A 20,892-nucleotide genomic window follows, 5' to 3' on the forward strand; every position below is an offset into this window, starting at 1 on the left:
GATGTTCTACGTGCTTGTAAGCCACCTACCGGGTATGACAGGGATTGAACTCAGATTCTCTGGGAGAGCAGTGCCCTCTCTTAGCCACTGAGTCATCTCTTCAGCCCCAGGATAGTTTTAATTCATTTAAATTTTAATTTATTTTAAATGTACTACTATTGTGGGTAAGCTGGGAAAATGAGTCATTTCCCTATGTTTACAGGATCTAAGCAATGCTATGTGTAGTGAAATTTTGTTTATTAGGAGCTTTCCATAAGTTTTCCTACTACAAATATAAAAACAAACAAACAATCAAAAACCCCAAAGCAACAACCAACAACTATTCATTTGCCCTGGTTTAATCAGGTGGTTCAGATTACTTCTTGTATTAGTTACTTTTTCATTGATGTGAATAAATACTATGAACAAAAGCAACTTAGAGAAGAAGGAGTTTATTTTGGTGTACAAAAGAGTTGATTTTGCTCCAGAAGGACAGTCCATGTTGGCCAGGAAGGCATGACATGGAAGTAGGAGCAGGAAGCTGGTCTATTTCTATCTGTTCACAAGAAGCAGAGAGGGAAGGCAGGGATTGGAATAAAGCTATGGAACCCAGAGTGACCCTGTACTTTCCCCAGTGAGCCCATACCTCCTAAGTGTTTCATAACTTTTAGAAATAGTGCTACCAACCGGGAACCAATAGGAGGCATTTCCTGTTAAATGTACCACATTTTCCGTTGTGTCTGAGTCACAAAAAGATCACTTTTTCCCAAACTAAGGAGATGATTTTCTTTTCTTGTGTACTCATGATGATAAGGTGTCGCAGACAATATGACACACCCATGATCTTGGTGTTAGAGTGATTTTTTTCCATAGAAGTTCTGCACTACCACAATCATGTGGGCTCTAAAGCCTAGGGCCACTAACTGATGAGATTACTTTTACATGTACCCTCTTTAATTAAAACTGTGTATTTGGGCACTGAAGATTTTGCAGAGTATATTACAGTCCACAGTATGTAGAACAGTAAAGAGAAAGTATTACAGAAAAGATTTAAGACCAAAGTGTGGTAGAATTCATAGGATGCTGAGATTACGAGTTTAGCCTTCTAGGAACTGGAAGTCTTCTAGGAACATAGACTTTACATACATCATCTTATTTGATTCTGATAATGACCACATGAGGGAAGAATTACACTTCTCAAAATACCAAATGGAAACTCAGAGAATGGAAATAAAAATGAGAGAGGGAGGATGCTAGTAGTTAAGACCAGCCCTAGTTACAATGATTAGAATGGCTGTTGAGGTTTTCTTTTCATCTAAAAGCCTTTAAAGTCTTTTTTTATTAAGACATTTTTTATTCATTTTGCATACCTATCACAGATCCCACTCTATTCTCTCCTCCCACCCCCTAGCCTTCCCTCCAGCTCCCCATTCCCTCCTCTGAAAAGGTAAGGTCTCCCATGGGGAGTCAGCAGAGCCTGGCACATTCAGTTGAGCAGGTCCAAGCCCCTCTCCCTGCATCAAGGCTGTGCAAGGTGTCCCACCATAGGTAATGGGCTCCAAAAAGCCAGCTCATACTCAAGGGATGGATCTTGATCCTACTGCCAGGGGGCCTTTAGGCAGATCAAGCTACACAACTGTCTCGCTATGCAGAGGGCCTAGTCCAGTCCCATGCAGCCTCCACAGCTGTTGGTCTAAAGTTCGTGAATTCCCACTAGCTTGATTTGGTTGTCTCTGTGGGTTTTCCCATCATAATCTTGATGCCCCTTGCTCACAGAATCCCTCTTTCCTCTCTTCAACTGGACTTCTGGAGCTTAGCCTGGTGCTTGGCTATGGATCTCTGCATTTGCTTCCATCAGTTACTAGATGAAGGCTCTATGATGACAGTTAGGGTATTCACTGATCTGATCACTGGGGTATGCGAGCTCAGGCACCCTCTCTGCTACTGCTAGTAGTCTAAGCTGGGATCATCCTTGTGGATTTCTGGGAACTTCCTTAGCATGAGGTTTCTCCTTATTCCCATGATGTCTCCCTCTATCAAGGTATCTTTTTCATTGCTCTCCCACTCTATCCCTGTTCCAGCTCGACCATCCTATTTCCTTATGTTCTCAATCCCCATCCCCTACTCTCTATTGCCCCCTCACCCTCAGTTTATTCATGGAGATCTCATCTATTTCCCCTTCCCAGGGTGATCCATGCATCCATCTTAGGGTTCTCCTTGTTAGCTAGCTTCTCTGGAGCTGTGGGTTATAGTCTGGTTATCCTTTGCTTTATATCTAGTATCCACTTATGAGTAAGTACATATCATGTTTGTCTTTCTGAGTCTGGGTTACCTCACTCAGGATGATATTTTCTAGTTCCATCCATTTGCCTGCAAATTCCATGATGTCATTGTTTTTTACTGCTGAGTAGCTTTTCTATACACCCACAACACATTCACTGACAAAGAGATCATGGACACACTCCCATTTATAATAGCATCAAAGACAATGAAGTATCTTGGAGTAAACCTAACCAAGGAAGTGAAAGTGGAAGCTTCAAGTCTTTGAAGAAAGTTTGAGAAGTATACTAGAAAATGGAAAGACCTCTCATGGTCATCGAACTGTAGAACTAATACCGTGAAAAAAATCCTAGCAAAAGCAATTTGTAGATTCAATGAAATCCCAATCAAAATATCCACAACATTCCCCACAGAAATAGGTGAAAGCCATCCTAAAATTCATATGGAATCAGGAAAGGTTCCAGATAGCCAAAGTAATCCTAAGTGACAAGAATGCTGGAAGGATGCTATTCCAGACTTCAGTATAAATTATAGAGCTACAGAAATAAAGCCAATATGGTACTGGTACAAAAATAGACATGTAGACCAATGGAATAAAATAGAAGGCCTGAACATGAGTACTTGTAATTACAGCCATCTGATATTTGACAAAGAAGCACAAACTAACAGTGGAGAAATAGTAGCATCTTCAAAATATGGTTCTGCAAAACTGGATAGAAATAAATTAGACCTGTATCTATCATCCTGCACAAAAATATATACAAATGGATCAAAGATCTCAATTTGAAGCCTGAAACACTAAAACTGCTAAAGGAAAACAGACAAACCCTACAAGATATATGTGTAGGAAAGGACTTTTAGGACAGGCTCACAAAATATAATATCTGTCAGAATCTTGAGTTAATTTTTTTGTAAAAAATCTAAGCTATATAGGTTTAAACTTTTTATCTCAGTGTGAAAATCAGTGCATTTTGCTGCATAAATAACAATGTAGTTGATCTTAGCTGTCTTTCCTAGCACTCCTGTAGAGTCAGTGTGTAATGTCCTTTGTACGTATTGCCCCAACTTTTCAAAATCCAAAAAAGCTCTAAATAAACATATCTGATTTGAAGCATTTCTACTAAGTAATTTTGGACTTGTAAAAATGGAAGAATTAGGTACTTCCCTGGCTGTCTATGATTTCTGATTTCCTGTTTCCATATCATTTAAAGAATTTCATTGCATAAGAATTTTTAGTATTAGCTCTAGTGACTTTTTTGACAATAGAATATAAAATCAAGACCCCCCAAAAGACCACCAACAAGTTCTTGCCTTTCTGTAGTCTCCTACAAAGCTGTAACTGCCTCTGTACCTTATTTATATTTTTATTACTTTCTACTATATTACTTATATTATTTCTACTATATTACTTTCGAGGCTAGATTATTAAAGACATTTCAGGGTATTCTTTGGTCTCTTTGAGCTGTGGGTGTGTAAGAAGTGAACTGTGGTAATGCACACAAGACTTGCAAAGAAAGCCTCTGGATCAATATGAAGTAGGATTTCCAGCCCCTCTGAGCCATCATATGTATGGGATTCTGCTCTATACCTTGACTGCAACATTATGAGAGACCTACTGCCACCACAGCTGAAACAGATTCCTCCAATATAACCAACCCAAAAAAACTGTGACAATAAGAAATGACCACTGTCATCTAATCACAAATTTTGGGTGATTTGTTTTGTAGAAGTACACAACTAACTCAATGAGTAATAATGTGATGATGAATAAATAATTGTTTTTTGTTTTGCTTTGTTTTGTTATGTTTTTGTTTTGGGGACAAGATTTCTCTCTGTGGCTCTGGCTGTCCTGGAACTTACTCTGTAGACCAGGCTGGCCTCAAACAGAATTCTACCTGCCTCTGCCTCCTGAGTACTGGGATTAAAGGCATGTGACACCACTGCCCAGCTTGATAAATTTTTTTTTAAAGCACCCATGGTTTGAAAACTTTTCTAAAAACCAGTGTGACATCTGATTCCCACATAGTACTTCCTGCATAATTTGCATGTTGGCTAAATGTGTCATATTTTATTATATATAATTAACATTTTCTCCATTTTCCCTCACTGAATTACTGATGTATTTTCCAAGAAAGCCCTTTGTATGACCATTTTGATTTAGTACCCACATATAATTTTAGGTTAACCATATCACACTGTGCTGAAGGTTCCTGTAATGCTGTGGTTTGATTAATGATTGCATCATTTCTCATGATTCTCCTGGTCTTGTACATGGGTCTGTTGGAGATGAAATGTCTAACATTGTCTAACTCTTGGGTGTGTGACTTTGACTTGGATGGTTAGAGAGCTGTTATCTGCCTTTTCACATGATCTCTCAGGAGTAGTGAAGTCCCAAGCATTTTACATAGTATCTTTGTCCCAAGAGAACAAAGATACATGTTATAAGGAGTCTGCCTTTCTGTTACATACTTTTGCAGATGGTAAAGATGTGAGTAGTGAACTGTCATGACCTAAAATAATTGGAGGAGGTGTCAGAGGGACACTATGGAATTATCTGTTTATATTTTATGTGCAGAACAAAATACTGAAGATTAAGTTACAGAGACTTGAATAAGAATGAGATACAGAATAAAAACCAGAAGATAAAATACAACTTACCTGGCCATTTGAAATCTGAGTAAATGGAAATTTGGAGGATATTAAGTAACATGCTCAGGTTAAAATATCTATTTAACAACAAGCTTTGCACTACAACCAAGGAACTCTGACTCATTATCTAGTGTTATTTCTACCACACATCTTTTTTTTTTTTTTTTTTTTTTTTTTTTTTTTGGTTTTTTCGAGACAGGGTTTCTCTGTGTAGCTTTGCGCCTTTCCTGGAACTCACTTGGTAGTCCAGGCTGGCCTTGAACTCACAGAGATCCACCTGGCTCTGCCTCCCGAGTGCTGGGATTAAAGGCGTGCGCCACCACCGCCCGGCTCTACCACACATCTTAAAACTATACTGAGTTCTAAAATTCATTGAGTGTTAATTTAGTGTGTGGCAAGTGGTGTGCTAAACTGAGTTATCAATGAATTTTCCAATCATCAGTTCAGTCATTGACTTTTTTTTGTGACAAACATGGTATGGTATGTACTCACTCATAGGAGGATACTAGATGTAAAACAAAATGACTAGATGGCTACTCACAACTCCAGGGAGGCTACCTAGAAAACAGGACCCTAAGAAAGACGCAGGGATCACCCAATGACAGAGAAATGGATGAGATCTCCATGAACAACCTGGACATAAGTGGGGGTAATGAAAGGCAAGGGTCAAGGGAAAGAGAGCTTGGGGAAGCGGGAGATCCCAGCTGGATCAAGAACAGAGAGAGAGAACAAGAAAGAAGAGACCATGATAAATGAAGACCACATGAGAATAGGAAGAAGCAAAGTGCTAGAGAGGTCCACAGAAATCCACAAAGATACCTCCACAATAGACTACTGGCAATGGTCAAGAGAAAGCCCAAACTGACCTACTCTGGTGATAGGATGGCCAAACACCCTAATTGTTGTGCTAGAAACCTCATCCAATGACTGAGGGAACCGGATGCAGAGATCCACGGCCAGGCCCCAAGTGGAGTTCCAGGAGTCCAATCGGCAAGAGAGAGGAGGGTTTGTATGAGTGAGAATTGTTAAGACCAAGATTGGAAAAAGCACAGGCACAAATAGCCAAACTAGTGGAAACACATGAACTATGAACCAATAGCTGAGGAGCCCCCAACTGGATCAGGCCCTCTGGATAAGTGAGACAGTTGATTAGCTTGAAGTGTTTGGGAGGCATCCAGGCAGTGGGACCAGGACCTGTCCTCAGTGCATGAGCTGGCTGTTTGGAACCTGGGGCCTATGCAGGGACACTTGGCTCAGCCTGGGAGGAGGGGACTGGACCTGCCTGGACTGAATCTACCAAGTTGAACTCAATCCTAAGGGGAGTCTTTGCCCTGGAGGAGATGGGAATGGGGGGTGGGCTGGGGGGAAGGTGAGGGGGGGCACGGGAGGGAGGACAGGGGAATCCGTGGCTGATATGTAAAATTATAAAATAAAAAAAAATAAAAAATAAAAAATAAAAGTTCCTTATTACATTTTCTTTTTTCGTTCTTTCTTTTTTTTTGTTTTTGTTTTTTTGTTTTTCAAGACAGGGTTTCTCTGTGTAGCTTTGCGCCTTTCCTGGATCTTACTCTGTAGACCAGGCTGGCCTCGAACTCACAAAGATCCCCTTGGCTCTGCCTCCCGAGTGCTGGGGTTAAAAGCATGCGCCACCACCGCCCAGCTCTTATTACACTTTCAATATCATTTTTTTTTAAAATCTATTTTCATTTTGCATATCCTCTTCATTTAATTTGATAGAGCATAGTGTCTAGAAATTTGTTTTTGTCTTCCAGATTTTTCAATTTAGTGGAATAAACTTTTCAAAGTTTTCCCTAATGATCCTGTGGATTTCATGGTTATCTGTTTTAATGTTCTCTTCTTGTATTTAATTTTGTTTATTTGGGTCTTTGTTTTGCTTTGGTTAGTTTGGTTATTGACTTGTCAATCCAAACAATCTTTTTGAAGAACCAAATCTTTGTTTCATCCATTCCTTGAATGTTGTTAGCCATCATTTCATTAATTTTAGTTCTCATATTTAGTATTTCTCTCCTTTTACTGATTTTGTCTTGTTTTTCTAAGATCTTGAGGCACCTAATTAGATTATTTATTTGATAGCTTTCTGATTTGATTTCTAGTATAGGTACTCATAAGTGTAAACTTCCCTCCTAGAACAACCCTTGGTATATCCTAAAGGTTCTGGTGTGTTGTTCTTTGATTTTCATCTAATTTTAGGAATTTTTAAGCTTCCCCAATGACATAAGGATTATTCAAAACTGTTTTCTTCAATTTCCATGTGTTGGTCTTGATTTTGTACCTTCTCTTGCTATTGATTTCTAGTTTCATTCTAGATATAAGAGATAATGACAACTTTTCAGTATTTAAGACTTATTCTATTGCCTAAAATATGATCTATTCTGGAGAAAGTTCCCTAAATTGTCAAAAATAATGTGTATTCTACAGATAACTTGATTATTTTTTAAATTAATTATTTTGTCTCATAGATCTATTTTTAAGAGTATTCTATTAAAATGATCAACAATTACTGTATTGGGCCTGATTTCTTTCATTGTGTCCAGTAGTGTTTTCTTTATAAAACTGGATATACCAAAATTTGGTGCACATGTAATTACAGTTATGTCTTCTTAATAAATAGTTCTCTTTATCAGTATGCAGTGGCCTTTTTCCCCCTTGTGATCAATTTTCACTTGAGGTCCATTTTCTTGAAAATGAGTGTAGCTGCCCCTGCTTAATTTCAGATTCTATATGCTTGGAATATCATTTCCCATCCTTTCACTTCCAGTCTACATGTGTTATTGCTAATGAGGTAAATTTCTTGAATTCAACAAATTGTGCTGTTCCTTAATTCAGTCAGTCAATCTGTACCATTTAATTAGAAGATTAAGTCCTTTACTTTCATGATTATTGTTTAAAGACATGTTATTGCCATTCTGTGGTTGTCTGTTCATTGTGTCTCCTCTACTAAATGTAAATGTTTGGATTCTTTCCTAATTCTGCTTTGCTTGTTTACTCTTCTAGCAAGATTTACCCTCTCCTGCGCTCTCATGATTTTGTTTTCTTTTCTTCTGCATGAAGGATTCCTTTAAGTGTCATCAGTGGCCATACATTTCTTTAGCTTGTTTTTAATGTTCTTTTTTTTTTTTATCTAATTCTGGATGACAGCTTTGCTAGATATCATAATCTAGGTTGGCAGTTATTTTCTTTCTGGTCTTAAAACATACTGTATCAAGCTTTTTCATCAGCTACCAGCTCACAAATAATGACATGGAAACTTATTATTAGTTATGAAAGTTTTGCCTATAGCTTAAGCTTGTTCCTAACTAGCTCTTATAACTAAAATTAACCCATTTATATTAATCTACATTCTGTCATGTGGCCTGTGGCTGTTACTTCTCTTCCTGCACATCCTGCTTGTTCTGCATCTCCATCTTTCTTCTTCCCAGAGCTCTCTCTGTCCCCAGAAGTCCCACCTAACCTCCTCTTGCCTACCTATTGGCCATTCAGCTCTTTATTAAACCAATCAGAAGGTGCCTTGACAAAGACACATCTTCACAGTGCAAGCAAATATTCCACAACAACATACCATGTCCTGTCTTGTTGGCCTTTAGGATTTTTTTTTCTGAGAAATTAGCTATAAGTTTGCCATTATAGGTAATGTGGAACTTCTCTCTCAAAGCCTTCCATATTGTTCCCTTGTGCTTTTGCCAGTTTAACTGTGATATAACACAGGCAGGCTCTTTTCTTGTCACTTTTGTTTAATGCCACCTGTATCTGGATGCTACATGTTTCCAAAGTATTTCAATGTTTTCTTTGCTTTTGGACTGTATCTGAGTTTTTTTTATCCAAATCTATTGTCCTTAAGTTTGGTATTCAATGATGCCTCAGAGGTTTTAAAAGTTCTGATCATATTACAGTTTGTGAAAATTCACTGCCTCTTTCTTTGAACCTGTTGTTGTTTCTTTTGTTTGATTTTTCTACTGTTGAGATTTTCAATTAACTTTTAAAATTTGATTGAATTTTTTATTTCTAAGATTTATGTTTTTTAAAAAGAATATTTCTGTATTGAATTCTCCTTTCACATCTTGTATTGTTTTCCATAATTAATTTATCTATGTGTTCTCTCTTCTTTGATGTTGTCAATCATTTTTAATATTAACCTTTTGGATTCTTTCTTCAATGTCTCATCTACTTCAGTGTCTTTGTTACTGAACAGCTACATTCTTCCTTGGAGAAGTCGTGTTGCCTTATTTTTCCTATTTATTTTTTTGTTTCAATGCTGAGAGTTGCACATCCACTGGAATGAATATCTCTTCCACTTTTATGTGAGGATCTTGTTAGTGAGCAGCTTTCTCTTGATGACTTAATCTGTAGCACTCCTCAGAGAGGAGAACACACACTATTATAACAACAAAATCCCACAGACAAATGAGTGATAGGGGTACAGTAAAAGCTAATTAAAACCAATAACTTTATCATTCTTAACTGTAGAAAGGGCAAAAATTAAAGTAGAACAAATTAAGAAGGTAAATATTTGTCAACATGAAGGAAACAATAAAAGAATGAACTAAAAACAGTCCAGAAAAAGGAAGCTAAAGAAAAAGAAGCAACAACATGAAGAAGGGGGAGAGAAAAGAACAAGAGATAAATTCCAGTTACAGAGTCAAGAAAAACAGAGGTACATGTCTGGGGATGCTTCTTTCAAGTTCTCTAACAATAGTGTCTTCCAGATCTCAGGGAACAGTAGTGGATAGTAGCTGCAGTTTATTGTAGTTCTCTGTCCCCCTACTACACTGGTTTATGTTGGATTCAGACTAAGGGCTAGGGTATTGGCATCATGTTGTTAGCCTTAAGCCTGCATCTACTTTAGTAGTTTTATTTCATTGTGTGCTTGGAGTTGCTTTGAGCCATCAACAAGCTTCATGGCCTGTGGGATGACTGGGTTTCCACTTACTCCAGAAGATTTGTTGTGTGATATTTTATTTGTGTTCTGACAAATAAAGCTTTCTGGGAGTTAGAGGGTGGAACTAGCCACTAGTTAACCACAGAGGTTTGGAAGACTGTAGAGAGAGGGACAGGAAGTGGTAAGGTGGGCTGAGACAGGACCTCAGCCCTTTTGGTCAGAAGAATGGAAGAGGTGTTAGGGTCCTTGAGAAGTCCCATAAATGACCACCAGACATGATACAATCAACAAGAGCATTTACTATATCGAGAGTAAAGTTATCATTATACTGGGACTGCACATCCAACAGAAGGTAAAATGGTGACCCTGAGGCTCCTTTTAAGCACAACCAAAGGAATTTTAAAAGCAGTGTGACCATTCTACTTAGGATTGACTTATACAAGTGGCAATCCTACTAGTACATTTCTAATTGATTAGGGTTAGCAGGGGTGGCTAAGGCTATAGCTTTTCCATTCTTGGGCAAGTCTGGACAAGTCCTAGGCTTTGTCCTTATTTAGTTATTACCTGTGTGTTGGGGGAAAAGTGGAGTTGTCCCAGGCATACATGCCTTGTCCAGTGTAAGGGGCATTGGTGATTGATTGCCTTTTGTTTGTGAACTGAGGCCTAGTTCTTAAGTTATTAGGGGCCTGCATGATATTTACCTGGCCCTCTCATTCCCCCCTTGAGTAGTGTACCATCCCAAATCCTGGAGATGTTTCCTTTAGGTTTACAGGTTTATGTTGCTGCTTTAAAACCATTAGTTGGACTGTGGAGATCCTTTCCTTAAAAAATCTGATCAAGGCATTAATGATATAGGTGCTACAAGTCGGGGCTAAAAGAATAATTAGGGGACCAGCTATAGCTGATAAGAGAGTGGTTAACCAGGGTGACCAATTGAATAAAGATTCATACCATCCCCTTTTTGTTGTTTTTCTAATTGTCTGTCATGTGGCCCTTTTCTAAGCAGGGCCATCGAGCCCCTAATGGTTGGCATAGAAGCAGCATTGTTCTCCTAAGGCCATGCATAGCCCCCCTTGTTGCAGGAATAACAAATCAAGTCCCCTCCCATTTCAGAGGACTACCTCAGCAAGGGAAGAGAGAAACTCCTCTAGGGTGGGTGATGGACTTTCTAGTCCATCTGCATCTATTGCCAGTCTCAAGGCCCTGTAATTCTGATCTTGTAGTAGCAAAGCTGAAGTTCCAGTACCATGTCTTCAGTTACACTGACACCTAGGAGGGTGGATTCCAAGACGGCCATGGCGACTTCTCATTTCCCCCATCTCAGTGACATTTCTAATTGGTATAAGTCTTTATCATCAGGGTAGTAGACTATCCTGGGGACTAGCTGAACCAGGATGCAGAAGTCTTTGGTCTGATTCAAAACCTGAACATTAACACAGCAGGTTAGGCCAGAAGCACATGCCCACCAGCTATCATTTGGTGGGATCAGGAAGGCAGCTCCCATAGTGTATTGAGTGAGATTGCAGAGATGAGAAGAGCCATGTGGGAGTTGTCCCAGATAGAGGCCATTTTCTGTTACTAATGGCAAAGTAAGCTTCCTTTAATTGTTTGTTGCCACCTGCAAGCTTGTAAGTTATGGGATATAATATAATTTCCCTTAACTGCTATCTCTTCATAATAGGGGGCTTTGTATCTAGGCACAACCAGCAGTTTTCAGTGAGGCTAAGCTTTGAAACATTTAGAACTGAGAAGGTGGCTGATAAGAGCCCCAAGGCTAGAGAATATATCTGAATGAGGTATTTCAGTGGTAGATATTGGAACTCTTTTGCCTTTTGACTTAGCTGCAGCAGCCAATACCTTATTGGAACCCAAAGGCTTATGATAACATTGGCTGAATATACAGTTGTATAGAAAACAGCTTCCCAGGATCACAAAATTGCCACACCCTGAATTGCAGTCCCCAGGTTTTACCTGACGTTCATCCCATGGCCTTTCTGCCTGACTCAGTAAACCAAATTAGTATTGAATATGCCTTGTCCATACCTCAAGCCTCTTGCAGGCTGGGAGGCCTACCCTAGAGATGGCAATGAGGTCTCCACATTGCAGGGCCAGCCACCAGATGTGGCCCATGGAGACACAATCCCAAGAGGCACAATAATATTTATCCACCCCACTACACATTTCTCCTCCCATTTCCTGTCTCTATTATGGCTGGAGAAGATATAGAAATAATGCTTTTGGAGAAGACAGGAGTCTCTCTGGAGGTATGGGCTTGGTGTGAAGGAATGAGGTGTCAGGTGGTTAGGTCTAAATGTAGGTTAGGGAACCAGGTTCCCATTGGGTCCTGGTGTGTGGTTTGACTTAGGATTTTCCCAGTTTCTAAATCAGTAACAACCCAAGTAAGGTTGTAGGGCTGATGGGGGTATGAACATTCTGCCCAGCTGTTAAAAGTAATAGGGGTTATCCTAGCAGGTACAGGCTAGGAAGGAGGGCAAATACAGTCATAATCATTGTTTAGCTTTCTTAGCTGGGTCAGTGACTTTCTGAATTCTCAATTTGAGAGGGTCCTGTGGGAGGGCAATGGCCCTCCAAAGTCCAGTGTTATCTTCTTCTGAAGTGTAGTCCTCAGGGTCACATGGGAATGGTGAATCCAGGTGGGGACCCTATCTACTTTAATAGCTGTGGTCGTAGTCAGGATGACAGTGTGAGATCCCTGCCAGCCAGGCCCTAAGGTCTTTTTTTAAAATGTCATTTGATGACCATTAGGTCCCCTGGTCAGAATCTGTGTGGCACAGGAGGTGGTTCCTTTTCACAGACTGCACATAGCTGGGGCCAGAGTAGTTTTTACACCTGGGAGAGAACTTGTAGGGAGGAAACTTTTTGTCATCAAATTCAGCTAACAGTTCTGCCTTAAGGTCAGGCAAAGTGTAGGAGGGACGGCAAACCTGGTAAAGAGCAAAGAGGGAAGGAGAGAAACCTAGTCAGCACCAGTCTCAGGAGCTAATTTAATTAAGTTCCTCTTAAGGGTCTTAGTCATCATTTTTATTTGGCCAGAGTTCTGGGGACAGTATGCACAATGAAATTTCCAGTTAGCTTCCGTGTTACCTGGAAGATGAATACAGGCCCATTGTCTGAGTCTAAGGGCATCAGAAGGCCACACCTTGGGATAATTTCTTCTAGTGGTTTTTTAAATTACTGTTGCAGCTGTCTCATGTTTTGTTGGAAAGGCTTTAGTCCATCCTGAAAAAGTACCTGTGAAGTATAATAAGTATTTATAACCATAAAGACCTGATTTTACCTTGGTGAAGTTGATTCCCTAGTTGGCTCCTGCTCAGGTTCCTCTTTTCTGGTGCCCCATTCTCATGACTCTGTTCTTTGCATTCATGAGCTAGCATGTGAAGCATTGGCCTATGGCCTCTGCTCTCTCAGATATAAGGTCAAAAACCTTAAGGTGTGCTCTCCTTAGAAGGTCTTGTATCTTCTTCTTTCCCAAGTGAGTGCTCTGATGTATCTGCCAGACTAGTTGAGTGGCAAAATCTGATGGGAGAATGATCCATTCATCTGGCATCTTGGACCATCCTTTCGCTTTGTAGGCATTTGCACATGAGTAGATCTTCTGGAGCTCTTGGCCAGTATAAGCTGGAAATTCTGGAAGTGTGGGTGCTACCAGCTTTAGTAGTGAGACCAGCAGGACAGTTGCCTTCTCGAGGGCAATTTCCTTTGCTGTTACACTGCCTAGTTGTTTCCCTTTAGGATAGGATCTTCTCCTTTTTGGTGTCCTGGATAGTGCATGACAGCTATTTCTCTGGGCAGCTATGGCCTGTAAGAGATCTAAAATCTCCTGTTTGTTTTTAATAGTCTTTCCTTCTGCAGTTAACTCTCTTCCCCTGTAGATGGTGCCATGGACATGCACTGTGGCAAATGTATATGGGCTATCAGTATAAATGTTAAGTCTCTTATCTCTTCCCAGATGTAATGCCTTAGCCAGAGCTATCAATTTAGCCCTCTGAGCTGATGCGCCAAGAGGCAGGGCCTCTGCCTATATGACCTTGTCTTTGGTGGTGACTGCTACCCCTGTGTCCCTGGTACCATCCTTGATGAAACTACTGCTATCAGTATACCATGTTACCTCTGCCCTCACCAGAAGGATATCCTTGAGGTCTGGCCTGATCCCATGGAGATGACTCAGGATGTTCACATAGACATGGAGAGGTCTGTCCAAGTCCAGATCTGGGAACAGGGTGTCAGGATTCAAGACACTACTGCTGGTGAACTGGATTCCATGTGGGTTTAAGAGCAGAGCTTGATAATAGGCCAGCCAAGCATTAGTTAACCATCTATTGGGTAGGTTTTAAAGAACCCCATCAATAGCATGGGGGGGGTTATCACCTTTAGGGTTTGTCCCAAAGTCAGTTTGTCTGAGTCTTTAACTAGCAGGACTGTTGTTGCTATTATATAGAGGCAAGGGAGGCATCCAGTGGTCCCTGGGTCCAGTCTTTTTGATACGTAGGCCAAGAGCCTCTTCCATGGGCCAAGGGATTGTGTCAGTACCCCCTCAGCAACTCCCTTTTTCTCATTCACATATAGGTGGAAGGGTTTGGTGACATCTGGTAATGCTAGAGCTGGTGCATTTAGTAGAGTTGCCTTGATTTCATCAAAGGCTTTTTCTATCTGTGAAGTCCAGTCAAGGGGAGCTTTCCCTCCCCTTGTGGCCTCATATAGGGGCCATGCCAGCTCATCAAACCTCAGAATCCAAAGTCTACAGAACCCAGCAGACCCCAGGAATTCTCTCAGCTCTTGACGGTTGCTGGGTCTGGGGATCCTCAGGATGGTTTTGTTTCTTGTTGTTGATAGCCATTTCTTGTCCCTCTTGAATGTGTATCCCAGATAAGTTACCTCAATGTGGCAGAGTTGATCTTTCTTGTCTGACACCCAATATCCCAGGTGTCCCAAAGTTTTGAGCAGTTCCTCAGTAGCAGCTTTGAAGGTTTCCAAAGTTGTCAGCTGCTATTAGGAGATTGTCCACATACTGTAATAAGCTGATATTGGGGTGGGTCTGTCAGTACTCACTCAAGTCCTCATGGAGGGCATCATCAAAGATAGTGGGAGTTTTTGAACCCCTGGGGTAGTTATGTCCAAGTAAGCTGTCTGCTGAATCCATCTTCTGGGTCTGTTTATTCAAAGGCAAACAAGGCCTGGGTGGCTGGAGCCAGTGGCAGGCTGAAGAAGGCATCCTTGAGATCTAACACAGTATAAACAGTTCTTTCAAGGGCAGGGTACTAAGAAATGTGTAAGGATTTGGCACTGTGGAATGAATGTCTTCCACCCATTTGTTAACCTCTCTGAGGTCCTGCACTGGTTGGCAGTCATTATAGTTAGGCTTTTAAACCAGCAACAGAGGCATGTTCCAGGATGATTGGCCAGGTATCAGGATACCCAGGTCCCTGAGGCACTTGATGTGAGGGGTGATTCCCAGTTTGGTCTCTCTAGACATTGGGTACTGTCTGAGGCATGTTGGCATTGTGTCAGTTTTCAGCTGTACTAATATGGGGGGGACTGAGCATTGCCATCCCAGATCCACCAGTTTCTACCCATGCCTGGGGTAATTGGTTGAGCCATTTTTGTGGTAGGTTTCTATTGTTGGTTTTTTTTTTTTAATTTGGGGGCTCATGAACAACTTATGTTCATCTGAGTGACATGCTGAACATGTATAGTGCTTTTCCCATTTGATCAGTCACTGATATTCCAGTCCAGTCAAAATGGATGTGGGTTCCCAGGTTAATAAGTCTCTTCCCAATAGTGGGTATGGGCATTCAGTGATGACCGTGAAAGAGTGGGTTACCTGGCCCTTTCCTATATCTACCATCTTTGGGTAGTCCATGAGTACTGGCTCACCCCTGTGGCCTCTTGTACCAGGTTTGCTTTTGGGATAGTTGGCCCAATGGTTGTTTCAGGATGGTGTCTACCAGAAAATCTATGGGTTTCCCCTCTACCTTTAGGGTTAACCAAGGTTCAGGGAGGGGTTCTAAGCCCTGTCCCCTTTAATCACTCATTTCTTCCAGTTCTAGTACCTCTAAGTGGTTCTGCTATTGATCCCTACTGTTTAGGGCATTTGTTTTTCCAGTAACCCAATTTCTTTTACAGTAAGCACATTGGTCTCTTTGTAAGCTGGGCTTATTGCCTGGCCTTGTCTTTAGGCCCTTCCCTCTCTGTTTTGAGTTTCCAAAAGCCAATTTCCTTGCCTGCCTCTTAGCTTCAGGATCACCTGGTATAGCTAAGAGGATCTTGATGAGTCCTTGTGTCTGCTTATCTAAAGTCTTTGTTAGCCTTCTGGTCTGTCTTTATTCTGTGGTCTTTCTGTTATTGAACACTTTTTCCATAACCAAAATGAGTTCAACCAACTTCTTACCTTCAAATCCTTCTAGCCTTTACGATTTACAGTGGACATCCAGAGGTGACTTGTTGATAAAAGCCAAGCTCACTGCAGATCTATTCTCTGGCACTTCTGGATTCAAAGGCATATAGGTCTTATAGGTGTCTATCAATCTTTCTAAGAAGGCTCCTGGCATTTTCTTCAGTCCCTGGCATACTTGACTTACTTTGGACAAATTTCTGGGCCACCTCCTGGCAGCCCAAAGACCCCCATTCCTGTTATAGCCTGATGGTAGACTTTTAATCTCTCCCTACCTTCTTCCATGTTGAAGTACATGTTAGGTTAGGTTAGGTTGCATCAGGGGAAAACAGTGTTTATGAGGTCTGCATTGGTAGTTGACCTTCTGTCTGGGCCCAGAACCAATATATGGGCCTATGCCAGAATCTATTCCTTTTCCTTAGTAGTGAAGAAGACCTGGGGCAGTTGTTACCAACTGTTATCCCATGTTGTCTGGTGAGTAAAAATCACAGAATCTAACAACTCAATGAGCCTTGCAGGCTTCTCAGAAAATTTAGGGTTCTGCATCTTCCAATTATACAGGTTGCTAGTGGCAAAAGGCCAAAGGACCAGCTGCTGCCTGCTGGTGGCATCAGGTGGTCCCACAGTATGTAGTGGGAGGGCCACGGTGTCAGTCTTGGCTGAGGGCTCCTCCCTAGTGCACATGTATGGAAGGCTTCTTAATTCCTCCTCCTTCCCTATTGCCACCCCTCTGGACTCTCCCTGTGCCTCCACCCATCCTCATGCTCCTCCCCATGTCCCTTCCTCCTGAGCCACCAGGGGGTAGGGAGATGGTGCTGAGAAAAATTCTTCCTCCAGATCACTTGGAGATGGGAGGACAGGGTAAAATGATGCAGAAAACTTGCCTCCTCCTTCTCCCTTTAGCTCCTCCTTCTCTGTGGTTACCACCATTATTACCTTTGAAGGAAGAAGGGTTTCAATCATTTAGGGGGCTTCTCTATAAGAAACTGCCAGGTGGTTATATACGAGACCTGATCATGGTACCCTGGTGACCCATATACTATGTTCTTGGCTTGATAGATTGTTGGGAGGTCAAAAGTCCCCTCCTCTGGCCATCCCACATCAAGAGTGGGCCACTAGTTACTCCAAAAATGGAGAGCTTACTTTTCTGGATTACAAGCCCTAAGTCATTAGCTTCAGACTGGAAGTCCTTGAAGTTGTCTAACAGGGTTCTAAGGAGGTGGGGGTGGATGTTGCTTGCCCCATCTCCTCTAGGATAAGAAAAGAAGTTAGTAGACAAGGACAGACAACAATGACATGGACAAACAAGGACTGGTACAGAACCTTAAACAGAAACCAGAATGGGACAACAGCCTATCTCATGGCTCTTCACAAGCCCTTTTTTTGTAGGAGCAACCTGCTGTACAGTCCCAGCCCAACTAGAGTCCCCCAAATCCTACAAATACAAGTGGATCAAAGATGTCTCTTGACCCATATGGTGTGGGTGGCAGAAGTGCATTCACTTGGCATACCCACGCCAGCCTCAGGTTCAGTTTAGCTTGAGTTTCCCAGAAAAACAGAACAAAGAATGCAAGAATGCAAAGAACACAGAGACATACAAAGAGTGCTCACACTTACCGGCCAGCTGGATTTTCAAACCACCCATGTGTCAGGAGTCTTGGGGTACATCCTGGGCAATGCACCATATGTTAGGGTCTGCAAGAAGTCCCATAAAAAACACCAGACATGATTCAATTAGCAAGAGCATTTAATATATAGAGAGTAAAGATTCCAGTATACTGGGCCACACATTCAACAAAAAGGCAAAATGGTGACCCTGAGAGAAACTCCTTTTAAGCACAACCAAAGGAATTTTAACAACAGTGTGACCATTCTACTTAGGATTGGCCTACATAAGTGGCAATCATATCAGTACATTTCTAATTGATTAGGGCTAGCAGGGGTGGGCTAAGGCTATAGCTTTTCCATTCTTGGGCAAGTCTGGACAAGTCCTAGACTTTGTCCTTATTTGATCATTACCTGGGTGGAGGAGGGGGAAGGAAGTTGGCCCAGGTGTATATGCCTTGTCCAGTGTAAGGGACATTGGTGATTGATTATCCTTTGTTTGTGAATTGAGGCCTAGTTCTTAACTGAGTTATTAGGAACCTGTCACAATATTTGCCTGGCCCTCTCATGAGGTAGGAAGTCACTGTTGGCCACTCCCTTGCTTCTCTGATTTTTGAGGTTTTTACCCCAATATTGGACTCCTGGTTTTTATTGTTAAGATTAATTAGATTTATGCTTCATCTGGTGTCCAACTTTTGAGGCATGTATTCACAAAATAGCCATTTGCCCATGGCTGTGCAGCCACTGCCACTCACCAAAGGTGCATGTAAGAACTGCATTTGGCAGAGTCATCACACCACCAGCTGACTTTCCCTTTCTTCCCCATGCCCTCTGAGAAAGTCTGGGATTTTGCTTTTGTAGCCACTCTACAGCAATCTCCACAAGCCCCAAACTCCACAAGCACTTGGGTTCCAAATGCTGCCAGAGTTAGCCCTTACTTTCTGCCAGTCACACATGCTGTTTTCACATATTCTCCCATGAAGATGGCTAGCTCATTTTCCTGGTGGGTTGTGGGCTTCCCTGTACCCCCTCCTCAAGCTGCTGACACATGATCATCAGCAGCTGTCCTCAGCCAGGCTGTCCACTGTCTGTGTTCTCTGCTCAGAAATGCTACAAAGCAGCAATTGGTTTCACACTTCACAGTCATTGTCAGCAAATTTGGTGAGACTATTGGGAATTCTTAAAGGGGGGAATTAGTTAAAAAAAGGAGAGAGTTTTTTTCCCCACATTAAAAAATGGGAAACACTATTATGGTAGAGAGAGTTAGGTCTCCATAAGATTACACAATGGATGGTTTAAAAATGCAGCAATTAAATGAAGGAATAATCAACTAGCTGAGAATGACATAATGTTAATTATCATTGTGATAATTCTTATTTAATCCCTAAAAAAGTTGGTTGATATGGATGCCAAGATATAAGCCTTAGAAAAACTTGTTAAAACTGATAATAGAGCTATTCAGACACAGACAGAGGAATTCAAAGGAGAACCAATCTCACCATTACATTATAAAATTAGAGAGTAATAACCCAAAGTTATCAAACAATCAATCTTAATTTAACCAGTCTTTTTATGGGAACAGCTGCCAAATGACAGGTATCCCCAAGGGGGATATGTTATATAAGAGCTGACTGGATTCCTGTGGAAATGTTAGATTTGAGGAAATTTAAGGAAGTGATAGTCTCATATGGTATGCATTCCCCTTTGTGAAGCAGATGCTAAATTCATGGTCAACTTGTAACAGAATTGTCTGAAAAGACTGAAAAGACTTTTTTACAGCAGTATTGGAACCTGGTCCTCAATTACAGTGGAGGACCTGGTGGAAAGATGAGGCTAGGACCATTTAACAATGAAGTAGGGCTAGAGGTATTGAAATTTCCCAAGAGCAACTTCTTGGAGAGGGCAATTATGCTGTTATACAAAGACAGTCTCTATATGATGACTACACCCAGGCTCTATGCCATGGAGAAGCTTTCAATGCTTGGAATAGAACTGAACAAATTGGAAAGAGAACTGAGTCATTTATTAAAGGTATATATGGCCCAAAAGAAACCTTCACAGATTTTTTACAAAGATTGACTTCAGCTGTAAATAGAATGATACCAAATTCAGAAGCTAGACAAATAATAATTGAATCTTTGGCTTTTGAAAATTCTAATTAACAATGCAAAAGGGTAAGTAGGCTTTTAAAGGCAAGATCAGCACCCATAGAAGAATAGATATGAGATACTATCAATATTGAGTCTCATAACCCTGATGATGCTTAGATAAGAGAGATGATTTCTATAGGCTTGAAGAAAAATAAAAATGTCAGCTGTTTTAATTGTGGCAAACATGGTCACATAAAAAGGGATTGTAAACAGGGTATTCCTAAAAACAATATTTTTTCTAGGAATAATCCAAACAGAAGACTCCTGCCTTCTGGAGTATGCAGAAGGTGTGGCAAAGGCTGACATTGAACCAATGAATGCAGATCAACAAAGGAAAGACAAGGTAACCCTTGTATTGGGAAATGCCTTGGGAGGACTCTAATAGTCCTTCATGTCAAATTTGGTTCAGTCATTCCCTGTTACTATGGGGGAAACTAGAGCAATGAAGGGACCTAATGCCCATTGTAAAAATCCGTACTACTCTGAATGATAGAACAGCTTTAGAAGATAAAACAAAAATTTTCAGGAAAAACAATAAGCAAATATTTTGGCAAACTTCTATAAATGATCAAATACCAAAGCTAAGGGTATGAATAAATGACATTGTAATTGGAGGTTTTGTAGACACAGGGGCAGATGTAATAATAATTGCACCAAATTCTTGGCATCCAAATTGACCTCTTCAGGAGGTAAATGTTCAGAGTTTAGGGATGGGAACTTTGTCTCAGGTAAAACAAGGCACAAGATGGGTTGAATGTATAGGGCTAGAAGGACAGAGAGGAAAATTAAAGCTGTAAAGGCTAATAGAGCAATGAATTTATGGGGACTTGATTTGTTACAGCAATGCAGTAATTTTTTGGGAGAGATTAACAACAAATATCCCAAAAGCAATTGAATTCAGTTTATAAAGAGAACTAACT

General features: G+C 40.9%; 1 long non-coding RNA gene across 1 annotated transcript in view; it reads right to left on the minus strand.

The window, feature by feature from the left end:
* LOC128108269 (uncharacterized) overlaps positions 1–20,892 on the minus strand; it is a 132,903-nt gene that overhangs the window by 33,450 nt on the left and 78,561 nt on the right. The window contains exon 2 of the long non-coding RNA XR_008217405.1: positions 17,835–17,912. This is a non-coding gene — a long non-coding RNA (uncharacterized LOC128108269). The remainder of the gene's footprint in view (positions 1–17,834; positions 17,913–20,892) is intronic.

Source organism: Peromyscus californicus, unplaced genomic scaffold (assembly GCF_007827085.1).
Source record: "Peromyscus californicus insignis strain IS unplaced genomic scaffold, ASM782708v3 Scaffold_13__1_contigs__length_99412109, whole genome shotgun sequence".
Lineage (NCBI taxonomy): Eukaryota > Metazoa > Chordata > Mammalia > Rodentia > Cricetidae > Peromyscus > Peromyscus californicus.